The following is a 19954-nucleotide window of genomic DNA, read 5'->3' on the forward strand; positions in this document are numbered from 1 at the left end:
CAGTAGAGGTTTTAGAGGGTAAATTTCTTCGAAGTACCAAAGTCCCACAGCAGTAACTATGCAAATTCCAATTATTATTAACATGACACAGCAATACGTTTTCGGGGCCCAGGCACATTGTTCGTTGTCTGAGTTGGTCACCCCCTTATTTACAAGTCCAATGCGAGCAGCAGTGGTGGAGGTGGCAGGCATCGTAGTTTCTCAATCGACGACCCCAATGTTCGTTGCTGGCGACACTACGGTCGCGCGACTTCTTAGTCCTTCCCCAACCCTAGCCAGCAGAATCCCTTTTTTCCTTTTGTTCAAAAAGAACTTTCTTTTACAAGAGAAAACTTTCAATTACTTCTTCTTTTCAGGTGCACAGGAAAGACCTGTGCCGTAGTTCTATTTCCTTCGTCGAAGGTCGTACCTGGTGGTACCCAGTACTGTTTGATCCGGAAATAGGGTAACGTCACTTTCTGAGGGAAGCAACGTATCGGAGGCGACGGAAGTCGCAGAACTTGAAACAGTGTTTTCCGGAAGTGACTTTTTCAAAGAGTGCAGAGACGAAATGGACTGTTCCCCAAGCTCCACGGGCTCAGAGAAATTCTCCGACCCACTCACAGCGCTGTTTGCTACTCCAGGATCAGAGATTGTAGCATCAGCAAGGGACTCTGCTTCTTCTGTAACGTGTGGCGTCGGGTGAGGAAGTTTCTTGACATGCGTCGCGTGGATCCAATGCTTCTTTCCAGCCACCCGCACTGCTGTTTGGTGACCAACAGCACCTGGTAGGGTCCCCGACAGCGAGGCGCGAGACAGGAAGACCTTTCGTAGGCCTTCACTAGGACCCAACTTCCAGGCTGTATGTTGTGTCCTGGGCCCGTAAACCGTACAGGTAAAGCTGATTGGACCTGATGATAAATGAGATACAGATTTTTAGTCAACTGGTTACAGTAGTCTACAAGCAATACATTTTCGACTTCCTTCAGGGTTTTGGGCTTCGGAAGACCCCAAATGTTAGCAGGTCTCCCCATCACTACCTCAAATGGAGAGAGCCCAGTCTTAGTTTGAGGTGTGGTACGCATGGCTAACAATACAATAGGTAAAGCATCTGGCCATTTCAATTTGGTACCGGCACATGTTTTTGCAAGCTTATTCTTTAGGATACCATTATGTCTCTCTACCAACCCAGCACTTTGAGGATGTCTAGCCGAGTGAAATTGCTTTTTAATGTGTAACGCTGTGCATATCTGCAAAATTACTGCTGCAACGAAATGGGGACCGTTGTCTGACCAAATTACCCTAGGTAGCCCAAATTGTGGAAAGAATTCCTTTACCATAGTCTTTGCAGTGGTCATGGCAGTAGCATCCTTAACGGGGAAAGCCTCAACCCACAAATAATCACAAGAACATATTTTAGATAGTTACACCGTTCCATATCAATAAAATCAAAGTGGATGACCTCGAAGGGAACAGAAGGGGGCCCAAAACTACCCCTTGGAGTTACTGTCCCCTTCCCCACATTGTGCTGTAGGCAAATCATACAATTCTGAACATATCGCTGTGCAATCTTCAAAATGTTATCATTCACCCAGACTTGTTCTAACATTTTCGTGATCTGTTGAGCACACACATGCGTAGGACCGTGTGCCATCGTAACCATTGTCAGCACATATGAATCAGGGAGCAACCATTTCCCTTCAGATGTATCCACCCAACACTGATCGTCATCCAGTTTCCCCATCCCTTCGGCCCACCTTTTAGATTCTTCTATTGTGGCATCAGTTTGGATATCTCGCACAGACCCGATACCCTCATCCATTACATAGGCATCTTTTGTTTCCCTTAGAGCATACATGTCTGGCTATCTGGTCAGCAAAAGCGTTCCCTTTTCCCACATCATCTATGACCTTACGATGTGCTGTACAATTCATGATCGCTAATTGCCTAGGGAGTGAGAGTGCCGAGAGCAATTGCACTATCAGGGGAGCATGCTGAATCTTGGTCCCATGTGAGGTTAGGAACCCTCTTTCCAACCAGAGCCTCCCAAAGTTGTGAGCCACCCCAAAGGCGTACTGGCTATCAGTATATATGTTTACTGTATGCCCTTCGGAGAGTTCACAAGCTCGGGTCAACGCTATAATCTCTGCGGCCTGCGCGGAGTTATGCGGAATTCTCTTAGTCTCAACAACCGTACTCAATGTAGTAACTGCGTAAGCAGCTGTAAATGTACCATCTGGAAGTTTGAAGCAGGAGCCATCGCAAAACAGTTCCCCTTCCGCATTGCCCAAAGGAGTGTCTATAAGGTCTATCCTGCCCTTCATTTCCTGTTCAGTAGTATACAAGCAGTCATGTAATTCTTCGTCACCGCAAACAGTATTTTGCGGGAAAGGTAGGAGTTCAGCCGGATTAAGAACACAACACCTCTTAATTTGAATGTGAGGGGTAAACAGAATTAATTCATACCTTGTCAGCCGTGCAGAGGTGAGGTGTTGCGTTTGGGTTTTATTCAATAGGACATCTACAGAGTGAGGTACCATCAAAATTAAATCATGGCCTAGGACCATTCCCTCACTCTGTTGTACCGACATGGCAGCAGCAGCGACAGCTCGTAAACATCTTGGCAAAGCGCATGCGCCAGGATCAAGGGTGGAAGAGTAGTAGCCGCACGGCCTATTCTTCCCTCCGTGTTCCTGTGTTAACACAGCCAAAGCACATCCATCACATTCATGCACAAACAACACAAAGGCCTTGTCGTAATTTGGAGTACCCAGAACCGGTGCAGAGCATAACGCAGTTTTGAGAAGCTCAAATGATCGTTGATGTTCCGATTTCCATGGCAGTGGCAAAGAAATTCCCTTCTTCGTCAAAGTCAACATCGGTTTTATCACTAGTGAAAAGTTCGGGATCCACAACCTACAGTAAGAAGCCATACCTATTAAGGCTCTGACTTCCTTCTCTGTATTTGGAACAGACATGCCAGAAATGTGTTTTATTCTTTCAGGTGTCAATCTTCTCCCCTCCTTTGACAGGAGGTAGCCTAAATAGGCGATCTCCTGACAAAAATATTGAATTTTTTTGAGCGAAGCTTTATGACCGTTTTTAGCCAGATGAACAAGCAACAATACAGTGCCTTCTTTACAAGCACTTTCAGAATCTGCACCCAAAAGCAAGTCATCGACACACTGAAGCAGTGTACAAGTAGGTGGCAATTCAAGGGTAACAAGCTGCTCTTTCAAAGCTCTACTATAAATGCTTGGACGTTCAGTATACCCCTGAGGTGCACGAGTAAATGTGAACGAACGTCCTCCCAAGGTGAACGCGAACAAATATCTACTCTCCTTGTGCATAGGAATACTAAAGGAAGCATTCTTCAGATCCACAACACTAAAGTGCGTAGCTGTAGCAGGGATCATTGTTAATATCGTTGTTACATCAGGCACAATTGGAAATTGTAGGGCGACAACTTTGTTAATAGCACGTAGATCAATTATGAAACGGTATGGGATTGCGTTGTCGCCTTTCTTGTATACAGGCAAAATCGGGCTGTTACATAAACTACCTGCAATCTCTTCAATCACTCCTCGATGCACAAAATCGGAGACAATGCACTTCAGAGCACGCTCGCCCTCAACTGATATTTTATATTGCGGAATGCGTGGTAGCTTAACTCCATGCTTCAAAACTATTTTAACGGGCTCAATCTGTAGCACCCCGACATCATTGTCGTCAACCGCCCATAAACATTCCGGAACAACACTAAACTCAGGAGGCAATGGTCGAGTCAAGAACTGAGAATTGGGAAGTTGCTGTGGTGAAACCGTCAGTCGCACTCAGTCAGAGGAACAATGAATTACTGCATTCAGTTTCTTCAACAAATTTAACCCCAGCAAATTCTCTCCACAGTTCGAATTCAGGAGTAAGGGACAATGGTCTGTGAAGGGACCCAAAGAAACAGGCACCGGCGAAGAAACGGGGCAAGCAATTGGTATGCCAGAAAACCCTACAGAATCATTTGTTTGCCCTGACAGTGGAATGTTTGGAACCCGGGAATGATCAATGGAGCACTTCTGTGCTCCAGTGTCTATCAAAAACTGATGTTTCCTATTCCCCACTAACAATTCAACGTAGGGACCTTTCTGATTAACGGGAATAGGTGAAAGTTCCAAACCCTGCTTCGGGCAGTCCTAACGAAATAAAATGTTGTCGGAAGGAAGCTCTTCAGAAAGGTAGGCAGCAGAAGGGTGATCAAATATGTTTCTCGTGTCCACACTCGAAGTCTGATTTTCCCGTGAAAAAGGTTGCTGAGGATCTTGCGAAAACTGACCTCTATCAGGGCCCCCTGCTCCAGGGCGACCTCTAGGTCGTCTACCCATACTCCCAAATGCATTGTTTGACCTTTGTCGAAGGACGGGGCACTGTGCTCGCCAATGACCTTCCTGGCGGCAATAGGCACATTGATTAACATTCACAGGACCCAAAGGAGCGTTTCCTTTTGGGACATACTGACCTCTGGTCTGTGAAGTACCCCCTCTGGGATTTCTAACGATTTGTTGTAACAATACTTTAGTCTTCAAATCTCCTTTCCTCTTCTCTATTTTCTCCTTTTCATTATTAACACGGTTCTCATAATACTGAGCCATGTGCAAAACTTCAGATTGGGATTTCGCCTGCCAAGCGCTCTCAGAGGACATAATCTGTGACTGGATGTCGGGCAACAATCCACGTACAAATTTGTCCACAAACAACCTTTTCCCAGACTCTGTGCCCAAGTCCTGTCCACTGAAGTCAGAGAAAACCTGTTCGAATCTATTAAAGAACTCGGTGGCGGAGGCCACCAGGGGGCGCACAGGCAATGGCAGCCTGAACACGCCGCTCCCGCCGTAACTGGGACACGCAGAGGGATTGAGCCCCCCCCTGCGACCCCCCCCACGGGAGATCCACGGCCCACGGAACCCGTGAACCTCGGGTGCCCCCCGAGGCGAAAGAGCGGCATCTGGGGACCCCCGGGGGCCCGAGAACGAGCTCCGCGGCCCGAAGGGAGGAACCCCGGAGAGCCCCAGGCAGCGTCTCAACCTTCGAGAGGGGAAGTGGCGGCCTGTATTCTGAGGCGCGCACGACCCCCTCTCCTCCCCGAACACGGAGCGCGCCGGCGCCCCGGCAGAAGACCCGCCGGCGACACCCCTGCAGCACCCTACCGAGGAGCCGTCGCGGAGGGGAAGTCCCCCGCTGAGGAGCTGGGAGAAACGCGGGCCGCGACCCGCTTAGGGAGAGGCGGCTTGCCCGCGCTCCCGAACTCGGTGCCGAGGTAGGTGGGGGGGAGTCCACCCCAGCCCCCACGCAACCCTCAAGGACCCCGGGGGACCAGCCGCGGGACGCATCGGTGGGCTCGGAGGGGCGAGTCGGCCCCGCCCCCCCCTGTCGAGCCCCCACCCCAAAAAAAAAAAAAAAAAAAAAGAAGTGAAAAAAAGTCGGGAAGACGCGGGGGGAAACGCCCCCAGCCCTGGAGGGGTCACAAATCTTTTGGAGGAGAGTATCCTCGAGCCCATCACTTTCCTAGGTGGAGGCCCCTGGGCTCTATCCCAGGGCGAGTGCCCGCCTGGGGGCTCTCGCTGGAGGAATCGCGCCTGAGAGCCCCCCAACAAACCGCTATTGGACAGCCATGGCCGCTCCCCCCCACCCTAAGAACTGCTACCAAAGACAGAGGACACAAGGGGGGAGGGGGTGTGAGGCCCCCACCGGAGGTCGGTGGGGCGAGTGCCCGCCCACGAGAGGCCCCCCACAGAGGGCCACACCTGAAGGAGAGAGAGCGCGTCCCCCGACCGGGCTCTTTCCCTTGCCCCCAGGGGCGCACCAGCGGAGGGGAGAAGCAGGAGGACCGAATGAGTTGGCGCCATACCCTCCAGGAGTACCGCTACCAAGACACCAGCAGGGAGAACAGCGACCCAGACCGACGGGCCGGCATGTCTCATTCCGAGACCCCACCCCTGCATACCCTCACCATGGAAAAGGGCTTTGCCTCGGTCTTGCAGGAGATTAGGGACATGCGGGCAGACATCGCCCAAAAAATGGAAAACATGGACCGCAGAGTGGACAAAGTCGAGGATAGACTGTCACAACTAGAGTCCAACCAGTCCTCAGCAGCGACCCAGGAGCTGGACACGGCCCTGAGACTAACGCCCCTGGAAAAGAGAGATGAGGAGAGGGCAAGACAAATGGACGACTTTGAAAATAGAGAGCGGAGGAACAACCTCAGAATTTTCGGGGTGCCGGAGTCGGAGGGGGAGACGGAAAGAGACTTGACCAGGGTAGTGAGGGACATCATTACCCTCCTCTTCTCGGATGAGATGACAACCGAACCGGGAAGAGCTGGGGGCCCCCGGTCAATTCTGGTCCGCTTCCACTACTACACTGAAAAAGCGAAGGTCCTAGAGGAGGCCAGGAAATCCCGGGAGATAACCTATAACAACGCTCAGGTGGCCATTTTCCAGGACCTCTCATCATACACGCTGGCCAAACGGAGGATGTGCCGCCCGCTGACCCAGATGCTGAAAACAAAGGGGGTGCGCTACAGATGGGGTTTCCCCTTCTCCCTCATGTTTGAATACGAAGGCCAACGAGTGAACCTGATTACAGAGGAAGATATAAGGGGAGCAATACAGGAATACGCAACGGACCCGACCCCACGGAGGGAACCCTGCGGGTTCACCGCGGATGAAGCCAGAGCGCGCCGGTCACGAGGAGAGAGGAGAAAAAAGACTGGCCCACGGAAATTTAAAAAATTGAACCCTCCGTCCCCATCAACGGACAGGAATGACACGGAACCCGGCCAGGGTGGAGCGGGACTGTCGGACCCGGGCGAGGAAGGGAGCTGAGGCATCTCACGGCAGGCGTCATCAGCCTCGGGGGAACCGTGTAAAGAATTCATCACGGGGACTCACCATCTGTTCCGGCCCGCAGACAGGCCGTGCTCCAGGACCATGGGGTCCGAACTTGTGTGGATCCTCCCGGAACAGCAAGTATGAGAGTTACATTGAGGGGGGGGGGAGGGGGTAGGGGGGGCTCATGGAGGCTCTAATTCGAATATTCACCCAGCAGGAGGCGGTAGGCTGGTGGTCCGGCCAGTTACCAACAATGGTAGAACTATTTGGCTGGACGCCGGGGTGGGGGGAGGGGGGTAGGGGGTTTGTTGATGTTGTTACGTTCACAGGGGGGACCAGGGGTCAGTTGGGGAAAGGTTACAGGACCACCTGGGGGGGAGGGGTGGAAGGGAAATGGGAGATCAGAGGATAACACGAAATGAGCCGGACAAGGAAAGTGCCACGAGTCAGCTATCCAGTAGCTGGTTATTCTTAGACAATGGCTGAGGATCTGCCTACCCTGGGCGTGGGCTCCCTTAACGTGAGGGGACTGAACACCCCCACCAAAAGATCCCTGGTCTGCAGGGAATTCAGGAGGGCTAAACTAGACGTGCTTTTCCTTCAGGAGATGCACTGGGCAAAGGGGAAAGAACCAAAGCTACGGGGGGGGATTGGGGAAGTCCTCAGCGCCTCCCACAAGACCAAGAAAAGGGGGGTGGCCATAGTGCTAGCGAGGGACATTGGCTTTGAAGTAGAAGCCTCACTGAAAGACCCAGAGGGACGATTCCTGCTGACGAGGGGCTCCCTGCGGGGCTCCCCTTTGACACTTGCAGTTGTGTACAGCCCCAATGAAGGCCAGGCGCAATTTTGGGAGGGAGTGAAGGACAGATTGAAATTATTCGTACGCGGGCTAATGGTGGTGGGGGGGGACTTTAACATGGTCCTGGACCCGAAAGTTGATAGGAAACGCTTGGAATCCCAACCCACCAGGGCTGCAGACGAAATGATGGCCCGCTCCTTCCAAAGGGTGAACACGGAGCTGGGCCTAGTGGACACCATCCCGACCCCTAGGGCAGAACACCCCTCCTTCACGTACTATTCTGCAATCCACACATCATACTCCCGAATAGACTACATCCTGGTAGACGAGTCCCTGCGCCCATATGTCTCTGGCTATGAGGTTGACCTCGTCCCCTGGTCCGACCATGACCTGGTCCGTACCACCATTATAGGGGAATGGCGAGGTGGCAGAAAAGGGCGATGGAAGTGCAACGACTCCCTGCTGAAGGACGACGTCCTGGCGCAGGAAGTGCAGGACGCCATTATGGAATACTTCAAGCTGAACGACAATGGCGAGGTGGGTGCGCACGTGCTGTGGGACGCCTTCAAGGCGACCTTACGCGGGGTTCTTATAAGAATGGGGGCTCAGAAAAAAAGGGAAAGGGAGGCCCAAGAAAAATCCCTTAGGGAAAAGATCGCACAGCTCCAGCCGGGAGGCCCCCCGGAGGCACCCTTGGCTATGGAACAGATCACTGCCTTAGAAAATTACAAACTTCAATTGAAAGATCTCTTGTTGCATAAAACTGAGCGCAACCTCCAGCTAGTGAAACAAAAATACTATGAGAAGGGGGATAGAGCCGATAAAATCCTGGCCTGGAAACTCAGAGAGGTCCAGAGAAGCAGAATGGTGAGGGCGATCAGAAACGAACAGGGCTCACTAGACCATAGCACCCCAGTCATAGGAGCGGCCTTCCGACGCTACTATGAACAACTATATTCGTCAGAATATGCCGGGGAAGACACTCAGATTGAGGAGTTTCTGGACTCCATCCAGATCCCGTCCCTGACAGGCGAAATGGCAGAAGGTCTAGAGGGAGGGGTCACAGAGGAGGAAGTGGAGAATGCAATCGGTGGGATGAAGGCGGGAACGTCCCCGGGGGAAGATGGGTTCTCAGTACTCTTCTATAAGAGGTTCCGGTCCATTTTGGCCACACACCTGGCGAGGGTGTTCAATGCAGTACTGGAGGGGGGCACCCTGCCGGAAACGATGATGAGAGCCATCATAGTGGTACTGCCCAAGGAAGGAAAGGACCCCACTGACTGCTCCTCCTACCGCCCGGTCTCCCTCTTAAATATAGATGTTAAGATCTTAGCCAAGGTGATGGGTAAACGGTTAGAGGGGATAATGCCCAAATTAGTACACGGGGATCAAGTGGGGTTCGTGAAGGGCAGGCAGGGCTCAGATAATATCAGGAAGACTATTGACCTAATCCACTATGCCCAGGAATCAGACCTAGAGGCTAGTTTGCTTTCCTTGGACTCCGAGAAGGCATTCGACAGGGTCGAGTGGAGGTACATGCAACTCCTCCTCCGTCGAATGGGCTTCGGGCCTCACGTCAGGACCTGGGTTTCCGCCCTCTATGGAGCCCCAACAGCGAGAGTGCAGGTGAACGGGGAACTCACCGACTCATTCCCCCTCACGAGGGGAACACGACAGGGGTGCCCACTCTCTCCGTTAATATACGTCCTGACGATGGAACCTCTGGCCATAGCGGTCCGGGCCCACCCCGACATCAAAGGGATCAAAAGGGGAGAAGTAGAGTTCAAGCTCTCCCTGTTTGCTGACGACATCCTAGCGTACTTGGTGGAGCCCAGCTCCTCGCTCCCCCCCCTATTGCGTCTGATGACAGCCTTCGGGCAGTTCTCGGGACTAAAAATAAATGCAGCAAAATCAAAGCTCCTACCCATGAGGGTCCAGGACCCGAGGTTAGACCCCCGGGACAGGTGTGCGGGGATTGCGGTGGGGAAGGATTCCATCAGGTACTTGGGGGTAACCCTGACTAGAGATCTCTCGAGACTGGCCCCGGTGAACTATGGGCCTACCTTGGCGGGGGTTACGTCAGATACGGAGATGGGATGGTATGATTCTGTCCTGGTATTGGCGCATGACAGCGATAAAGATGAACGTTCTGTCGAGATTACTATATTTATTCACCGCGCTCCCAACGGAGGTCCCCACCCAGTTGCTCCGCGATCTACAAAAAGCAATCCGCGAGTTTATATGGCAAGGGCGGGCCCCGAGGATAGGAAAGGCCACCCTAACACTACCCAGAGAGGAGGGCGGGTTCGGACTACCGGACTTTCTCCTTTACTACCGGGCCGCCCAGCTGCGGGTCTTGCTGGAGCACATGAAGGAGGGGATGGGCACCTACTGGTCATACCTTGAGGATATGGATGCCCACCCTTTGAAAGTGCGCGACCTCCTGTGGCTGCCGCGCAGACTCATCCCTAGCAAACTGAAAGCCCACCCAACCCTGGGAATACTTTGGACAATCTGGAAAGAGGGACCCACAACCTCATACCTCACGACATGGCCCTCTCCAATGTCTTCGCTTTGGGGCCACCCGCTCAAACTAGGTTGCAGGGGTTTCAGGAGTGCCCAGTCCTGGTCGGACGGGGGTCTGGAATGGGCGGGACAACTGTTCAAAGAGGGCGAGTTCCTCGAATACGAGGCCCTGCGAGACGCACTGGGGCGGGAGTCCCTCTCAATCTTGGAATATCTGCGCCTGAAAGGCATCCTTTGCGACCAATCATGGGGCCAGAACCTACGGAGACAGCTGACCCCCTTCGAAAAATTTCTGGACACGGCCACATCAAGGAAGGGGGCGGTCTCCAAAATGTACCGAATACTGAACACCGTTAACTTGGAGGGGAGAAGAGGGTTTCAAGGGTTTTGGGACGACCTGGCGGGAGAACCACTTACAGAGGAGGCGTGGTCCAAAGTCTTTAAGATAGCATTCCATGGGAACCTATTCACATCGGACATGGAGCACAACTTCAAGATCTTACAGGGCTGGCACAGGGACCCGTTGAAACTGTCCAAGATGTTTTCGGGAGTGTCCCCCAGGTGTCCAAGGGGCTGTGGCCAAGTGGGGTCGAGGGGGCATATGTGGTGGTCCTGCCCCAAGGTGCAGGAGTTCTGGGAGAAGGTACGGGGGTGGATGGCCGAGGTCACCGAGGAACTAATCCCACTCAACCCCCTAACAATGTTGCTGGGCCTCCCCCCGGAGGACACTGAACTGTATAGGTACCCAAGAATGTGGGAGACGATGTTACGAGCGGGTAGAGTGGCCCTTGCACAAAGGTGGAAGAGCCCAGAGACCCCATCCAAAGGAGAGTGGCTTAAGAAACTCAAAAACATGTTCTTAATGGACAAATTGACGGCCATGGTAAATAATGAACTGGGCTCCTTTCAGGTTAACTGGTATGGGGTCTATGGGGCATGGGGTTGGGACCCCCACTGACAACATGAGAACACTCTGGCGAGTTGGCGGGGGGTAGGTTTGGAATGCATCAATCAAGGATGTAGGAGTAGCCCAGGACCCGGGAGACAGCGGATCTCATCCAGCCAATTTGGACGTGAGAGTATAGCATACCTCTGTGGCAACGTACAACGAGCTACGATGACGGCTCCAGCTGTCCGACTTTTGAAGTGACTCTGATCTGGGGGGAGGGGAGGAGTTGGGGTGGGGGGGGAGGGGGGGGAGGGAACCTGGGGGTCTTATGACAATGTTAAAAGTGATGATTACAACGCTCCCAGCGTTGCCGTTTGTTTTTTCCTTCTAAAAACTACTAATAAAACCAAAGTTTAAAAAAAAAAAAATAAAAAAAATAAAGAACTCGGTGGCACCTTCAGTTTTTCCTTGAACACAGGCCGTAAGCTTGTCCCAAATAATTATTTTCTCAGGAATTATGGTTTTCAATTTTGCGACAATTCTATCAGGCAAAGTAAGTATTACCTGAGGTGGTTTCTCACCAGCTGGTCTTTCCCCATCAAACGTAGTCATGTTAGCCCACGTATCTCCCAACCCTGGCACATCGTCTATTGTTCGAACCTGCTTCCATAAATCTACGGGCAGGAGTACAGGGAATAGCAAGTCAATATCACTTAAGGTGAACACAGAGGACTGCAAAACGGACTCTATCTCTTTGTAGAATCCTGTCGGGTTTTTCCTAATATCGGGAATTGATTGTCTAATAGTGTTCACTTCCTGTCGTGAAAACGGGACGTGAACAAATTGCGATACATAATGTGCAGGGATGTCCACAGCGGGTGCACCAGTCCCAGCGTTAGCGGGAATCTCAACCTTTGGGACAAATGTTGGAGGAACCTCTCTCATAGGCAACTGAGATATAGGTAACTCTGACCGCTTACTAAGCAACAGAGCCAGGTCGAGCGCTAAGGCAGCTGAAGAAGTGTCGGGCGAAAAAGCCCTCTTACAAATACCCAATAACTCTATAGGACAACTAACCTTCTTCCTTACACATTCATCCTGCAGGTACTGTACCATTACCTGAATCACCTTCCTCTGCATTTCTACTGTATACTGACTATACGTGTCATATACTTCATCCGGCGGTATTGATGAATCAGAGATCCATCGAATCGCATCTTTGGTACAAATTCGTATTTCCTTAGATGCCGATCTACGACACGGAAGGAACCCTTTCTGCACATACATACTGTCGTCTTCACCATCCTCATCCTGTAATTTCTCAAAGTCCCTCCTATACTCAAACAATCTCTCAACATGACCATGTACTTTCTCCTCTGTGTCCCTCGAAAGCGCTAAAGTATTTAGATCCCTCACCCCTTGTGGGAGATCCGAATTATGTAATCTACCCCACATTACACATAAATGAGTCCCCAAACCTTCGATAAAAACATTTTTCTCGGGAAAATTGCCCATATTTGATAATGTGGAGAAAACGTTAGTTTGATCACCTCTCTCCATACAGTGCTAAGCCCATGCAAATAATTCCTGTTTCTTGTCTGCAGAAACAGTATTTCGAGTAACAATCTTTGATCCCGCACCCCGATCAACTTCAGTCAATACAGAACCACTCGGGAGCGGAGGTGTGGGCAAACTCAATGGGGGTGCAACTATCGGAGCAAGAGGAAGGGGTGGTAGGATAGATGGAGGAACAACAACTGGAGGAATAGGAACAGTAGCTTGTACAGGGGGAACAGGAATAACAACAGGAATAACAGCAGGAATGGGCAGAGCACCAGGGAGAGGATCATACGGAGGTGGCGCAGAGGCACCAGGCCTGGTTCGTTTAACAATTTTTCAATAAATTCTTCGGAAGCATGAAAACCTTTAGAGGGATACATTTTCTGGATACCGAGTGAGAAAGCCCTATCCATATTTTTGACTGACTCTGAATGTTTTTCTTTATCATATAACAACGCCTTTTCGGCATTTGTTTTATGACGGCGTGCATGTTTATCCCTACTTTTAAGCTGCTGCAACGCTTCTTTTTTCCAATTCTGCAAAACATCAAATGCTGCAGGTCTGGCCTTCTTTTTTAGCAAGACCGATTCTAGGTATTCAATACGGGGGATATCGAAACTACCATTGATTGGCCACTGAAATTCGGAGGCATGTCTGGTTTGTCTGTGCCAAATATCATTAAATACTATACTTCCAATGCCATACTTACAGTACATAGTACATGCCGGCGACCCCTCCTGTGGTGCCGGGCGGCTAAATTCCAAAGATTTTCAATCGCTGCGGAACAAAGCCCTAAAGCAGCTAGACAATTTCCCAGGCATTTCACAAAAAAATTGGTGTTACCTGGTCAATAATTGTGTCTGCAGATACAATACGCCAAATTCAAATTGTCAGGGTTAAATTAAGAGTCGGCCACGACTACACCTGACCAAACCTAAGGAGGACCGTAAGGTTTACCAAAGAACTTACCTAACAAATTTTACCTTGTGTTTGGTGGTTTCGACAAATCTGCCCGCCTCAAAAATGGACCCTCGTCAAGATGCCGTGTCAGACCACACGACTATCGTCCAAGGATCGGATCGTGCAGCGCTGCCAAGGTATCGCGTCTCATTCGGTCGGGCCCACAGTATCACACCGTCCGATCCCGGTTCGATAGTCTGCGTCAACCTTCAATGATCCGGCATCAACCTTGAGGGTCCCTGTTCGGGCGCCAACTGTGTGGAAACAGAGAAATAATATGAGGCCGGGAAGCCCAAAATGAAACACACCAACACAGGTTACAAAGAACATACAAGTGCTTCATTTAAAAGCTACAACAGTTACCAAAGTCAATTGACAAACGGATAGCTATTCGGCTCTCAGAGTAACATAACGAACTTCAACGAGAGTTCAATGCGTTAGTGAGAGAGACCGCACATTGGAATAATTGGGTCTTTTATACTGTTTGTCCAGCCCTTGGCCAACCCTCTCGCGGGTTAACCATTCCGTGAGCCGGGCCTCTGGGTTCCTTGCCAGGGCAATCCTTTAATATATGCATTTTGATTAGTTTCACTGATATAGTTGCACATTTACATATAGGTCAACGGTAGGACAAGGTCTCAGTTCGCGACCCCGACAAGTGGCTTGCAGGCATATTAATTATTCATGTGTACGGAGGTCACAATGGCCAGAATCCTGCTCAGAATGTCATTCAGCCTCCATTTTGATGTTCAGGGTGACTTGCATATAACAAGAGAACCTAAAATGGCGGCTTAATCCAAGATGGCGACTTACATTACTTTCTCTAAGTTCAAGACCTTGCCATGGAGTTTGTTCACATATGATGTTTAGACAACTTGGCGTAGGCCAATACACATACAATTGTTACGATAGGAGGCATATATTGTTTAAATTCCGACAGCTGCTCGTTGGAGCCAGGTGCAGCCCCAGGGAGAGGCCCAGGTATTGTGGATTAACCGTGAATGGAGGCTCTTGGAAGGACACGGGTATGTGAGTATAAGGGGATGACTCATGGAATTATGTGCGCCGAAAAACAGGCTTTGATGCGCCATTCTGCCCGCAAATCCCTGTTTTACAAATGGGGATTTGCGAGGAGAATGGCGCCCAAAGCCCGTTTTTCGGCGCACATAATTCCATGAATCAGCCCCTAAATTGCAAGGATAGACAAATAATGTGGTCTGGGGAACATAGAACAGTGTGATTGAAGGGACACACGGTGGTTGAATGTGAATGAATTGCGTCATTATTTGAAGCAAAGAGCTTTTTTGGGCCTTTATTATTATTTTTATTAGATACGTGAGGTGAATATACAGAGGAAATACGGGAGCCTAGCTCCGAAAGTGGCTGTAGGGTGGCGCCACAGTGCACTGTCTCTACGAGTGCAGAGAATAAATACAGAGATAAAAGTAGGAGCCCCATGTAATTAGAGGGCTCAGGAACAAGTAGTGGTTATTATTTTAACTTGTTATTTTAGCTTATTATTTTCAGTGTTTTTTTTAAACATATATGTGGAGGAAGGCCTAGGAGGGGCAAAACGTGATGTGAATGACAAGCGAGTGGTGGAGAAAGCAGATCTTGCTCTTAGGGGAAAATACGGGGGAATTATTTGTATGTTTTCCATTTTATGTGTCCTTTTTTGTTGGGTAAACACTGTTTCATGTTTTTATATGTTTGACTATTTTATACAAAACAAGATCAAAATATATGTAACAACAACTTATTGACTAGAGGGAAGGAAAAGGGAAAAGGACCTATACAATTAGTGGGAGAACGTTATACCTGAGCCTAAAGTAACTAACAATAGGGATAGAGAACCCCCTGTCCCACATTTGCAAGCACCTCCCTATCTATAGCGAGCAAATTAAATACCATATCCAGTGGGTGACCGAAACAAGAGGGTAGGGAGTATCTCATGCCTAGCCAAAGGAAGGGTCTTTTGATAAAGGAATGTTAAAACACTTATCCACATATCTAAAAGTGAAATACAAATGGAAACAACTACAAAACAGGAGGGAGGTATTAGATCTGTGGTGGATGTTCGAAGAAACTCCAGCCACCACTAAAAGGGAGAAGGGGTCAGAAACAGCAGTATGGAGGGGGGACTGGTGGGTGAAAAGGAAAAGAGGAGGAGGAGCCCAAGAATATATATCCATTGCTCACAAGACCAGCCAAAGCGTACTCACATACAACTTATGTGTCAGGGGGGAGTGCGTCAGCCACCTGAAGCACTGCATCATCCCTACCTTATGATCCTTCGAGCACCACCCATGCCCACACTGGAGTAAATACCAGAGACCTTGAGGTGGCCTTAACTTCCAGTCACACAGAATTGGCTTGATTGCGAGCTGTATGTGAAGCAGCACATGGATCAGAGGGAGGGCCCGACCCTCAAGTGCCACTCCTCCCCTACCAGAAGATTAATGGAAATCAGGAGATTTTCTCTTCCGGATTGACAGTGCACCCATACGGGCAGTGAAAGTAGAATGGGAAGGGGAAACAGTAAGTTTGGGGTATGATGACATGGGTTCAGTGAGGGACGAGGAGTATTGGAGCGATTTTGATGAAGTAGAAGAGGGTGCAATAGGAGGAATACAGCACGTACAGTGGGCTATCCCTAGAGTGGAGGACACATCAGAGGGGAGACTCAGAAACAGGATGGGGAGGATGGCCCTAGCCAAAACGAATAGAACAGGAGTGAAGGGTGGGAAGGTAAAAACAAAACTGCAAATGCCCCTCATCCACAAGGGAGCTGGGCGGCCCCATTATGTCCCATGGGCACTGAAGGATAAAAATAACCTCCTCAAGTCCCTCCCCCCACTTCCGGCGGGTGTGGGGAAATGGATTTATGGCTTTGAGAAAAATACCACAGGGGTGCCCCTCGCCATAGGGGATATTAAAAGTGTCTTGGTATATGCAGTAAATTATCAAGCAGAATCCATATCGGTAAAAGCAGGTTATCTGGGTGTAACTATAAGTAACAACGCTCATGATGGGGAATCATTCAATAATGTATGAGCACACGTTTAAGATGCACTACAGTGTACCTTCTCTGATAGCCCTGATTTACACTCCATATGCAATGTACAATGGAGGACGACAAAGATGCTGCACAATTCTTTCTTCAGGTCCAGCAGATGTGTCACACAGAAACGGGCACCGCTTGGGATCAAACCACCTCCCTATTTTAATTTATTATAAAGAGAGGGTTGACAAAAGAGGTGCAGAAGGCCCTTGACAAAATAGCAGGAATTAAAGCTAAAGGGTGTCACAGTATATTAGTGCACCATTGTAAGAGTATCAAAGAGAGAGAAAAATAAACTATTCAGAGGAGGCTAGCGGAGGAAGTGAAACTCGTCCAGACAAAGTTAGTGAAGGTCACAGCGGTAACAGCAGTGCCGCCCCTGGAACAGAGAGAGGAGGAGGGGGGTCACTCTGTGGCCATACAGACGATAATGGCAACAGTGTGCGCAGACAAGGGGGAAGAGAAGTGGGGAGGAGAGCAACAAAATATGGGACCCCAGTAGCAAGGAGGGCCTGCAAGAGAATGAGGTTGGTCTGGGGGACCAAGGGTGGGGGTATTCGGAGGACAAGGACACAGAGGAGGGAACCGAGGGCAATGCTGGTTGTGCGAGATGTGGGGACACTTTTTGCTGGAATTCCGCAACAGGCAGGGAGGAAACTACCAATAGAACCAATTTTATTACAAAACACAGCAGTACAGCCCCTTCATGGGCTCTCCCCAGGGATGTACAAAATACCACCACAGTACTTACAGTCACCACCAACACCACCACCTGGCTATAACACACTCTGCCACCCCTCTCACTCAATGCACACACCCCAAAATTATCCCAATCAACATGCAAACTGTAATAATAACCCTTTCACCACAACCCCATAATGGCGCACCTGCGCCTTATCAAAAAGCATGTGTGATTGGAGACAACACCTTCTCTTGTCAGGGACAGACACCTATCCTGACTAGAACAGCCCACAGAGAGCACTTGTTTGTCCAGTACAATCCACTACCTTGCACCCAGAAGAGGAACAACTGGTGGAGGCAGATATAGGAAACAAACAGTTCATCTTTATGGTGGACTCAGGGGCAGAGACGTCATGCATCTGCGAAGGTGATTTTCCGCTATATGGCCAAACACTTGATATGCAAGGATTTTCTGGGGCTGTGGTCACGGTTCCAGAAGATTTGGATGTTAAAAAGGGAGATAGGGTGGTACGAGCACCCCTCTTATATTACAAAAGTTCCACTGTACATTTATTCGGAAGGTAATTTACTCAGGGATTTACTCAGCAAATTAAACATGACTATATCATTTACGGAGAGAGGAATTTTCTGTTCCACCTCTGGCATTTGCGCTCTCAGAGCAATGCTGATCCTACATGCAGTGGCCAATGAAGTAAAAGTGAGAGTTATACCTGTGAATTCTGAAACGTTTTTTTATAGAATTCGAGTGCTAGCTAAAGCAGTGCCTGAGCTCACTAGAAAAGAGTGGAGAATGCCATCAGTTTTTGTCTCTCACCCCGTAGCAACCCCAGAAATAGTTGATGCAATAATCCTGTCTTTAGATCTGGAAGGGTAAAAGTGTCTGCCAAATGAATAATTGTAATAGGTAAAGACATCTCTCGGTGTGATTGGCACATTATATTATGCATCAACCCCAATGTACCCGTGAATTAACTGATGAAGAATTGTTCACTGAAAATGACACTGATGGGGAGATAGTGATGGAAATTAGCATCCCTTGTGATATCATGATCCAAAGTAAAAAGGTGCGGACCCCTCTCATGGTCATCGTAAGCGGGCCACTTTCCTTTTATGGCACAGACATGCAACAAGTACCATCCCACCTGTGGACTACCAACCCCCATGGTGTATGATTATTGAGAGAAGTTACCTCTGTAAAAATAACACTTAAGCCAGGATCAATATTTCCCTGAGTGAAACAATAACCCATGCCCAGAGAGGCGGAGAAAGGGATCTAAGAGACAATGCAAGCACTCCTAGAGCAAGAAATACTTGTCCACTCGAACTCTCCATGCAATATGGCTGTGTACCCTGTGAAGAAGGCAACAGGGGGGTCTTGGCATATGATCCAGGACCTCCGCCCACTTAAAGATATTGTCCATAAGGAGTTCCCTCTTGTCCCAAATTTTGGTTCCATTTTGTGTAGCATTCCAAAAAAGGCCATCCACTTCACGGTTGTGGATATGAAGAATGTGTTATTTCCAGTGCCCCTCTACCCAGAATCACAGAATCTCACAGCCTTCACCCTGGGGGGGAGGAGGTATGAACACCATTTATTGCCCCAGGGGTACTGCGAAAGCCCAAGCATATTCAATAGAATATAGCATGAAGATCTTGGCAATATTCAGATTCCAAGTACCATCATTCAATACGTAGACAATGGGCCTCATTACGAGTTTGGAGGGAACCATGCCATTTTTACTGACATGGCTACCCCCAAACCCATGTCCCGGTCCCGAAAAATGAAAATTACCAGGCCATTCCAACATTTGCGGGCCCAGTAATTCCCATTCGTGGGACCCAGACCCGGTACGTCCCCATTCCCATTTGAGCCCACTAGTGCTCAGTGGGAATGGGGAGGATGGTAACAGCGGTACCGTTAATAACAGTACCGCTGCTAACATCCTGGTCTGCCTGGTCAGATCAAAGGTGCTGTCCGGCACCCGCAAGCAGAACTCGTAATGAGGCGGTGAGGCAACAACAGAAATGGTAGCACTACCAGTGCCGCTGTTGCCTTACCGCCAGAGTCATGATGAACCCAATCTCTTTCTTGGTTCTGTACTTGGGCAATTGATCTCCAAAGATGGCAAAAGAATCATCCCAGACAGGGCAACAAAAGTATGTGCCTCTGCCAGACCAAACACAGTAGCGAACATGAAAAAGTTCCTCGGAATATGCAATTACTGCAGGGCATGGATCCTTGTTTATGCAGCATATACCAGACCCCTTTTGCGAGGTTTGAAGGGGGCACAGAAGGAAAACACAAATATCATTTGGACAGTGGAAATGCAAAAAGCCCCAGTCCTAGCAAGACCTGATTATGACCGAAAATTTTACTTGTTCTCTCATTCCAATGGCACCCTAATGACAGCAGTGCTGACACAAAAAAGCTTCATAGGCCACAAAACTCTGGCCTACTACAGTGGCACCCTTCATTCAGTAATGCAAGGCCATTTTGCTTGCGAACAGGCTCTTGCTGCAGCCGCCTTTGCAATTGAAACGAGTTAGACAATTGTTATGGGGTGCTCTGCCACCCTATACATAGAACACTGACTATT

The sequence above is a fragment of the Ambystoma mexicanum genome, chromosome 1q (genome assembly GCF_040938575.1).
Source record: "Ambystoma mexicanum isolate Mex_15411 chromosome 1q, UKY_AmexF1_1, whole genome shotgun sequence".
Classification (NCBI taxonomy): Eukaryota; Metazoa; Chordata; class Amphibia; order Caudata; family Ambystomatidae; genus Ambystoma; species Ambystoma mexicanum.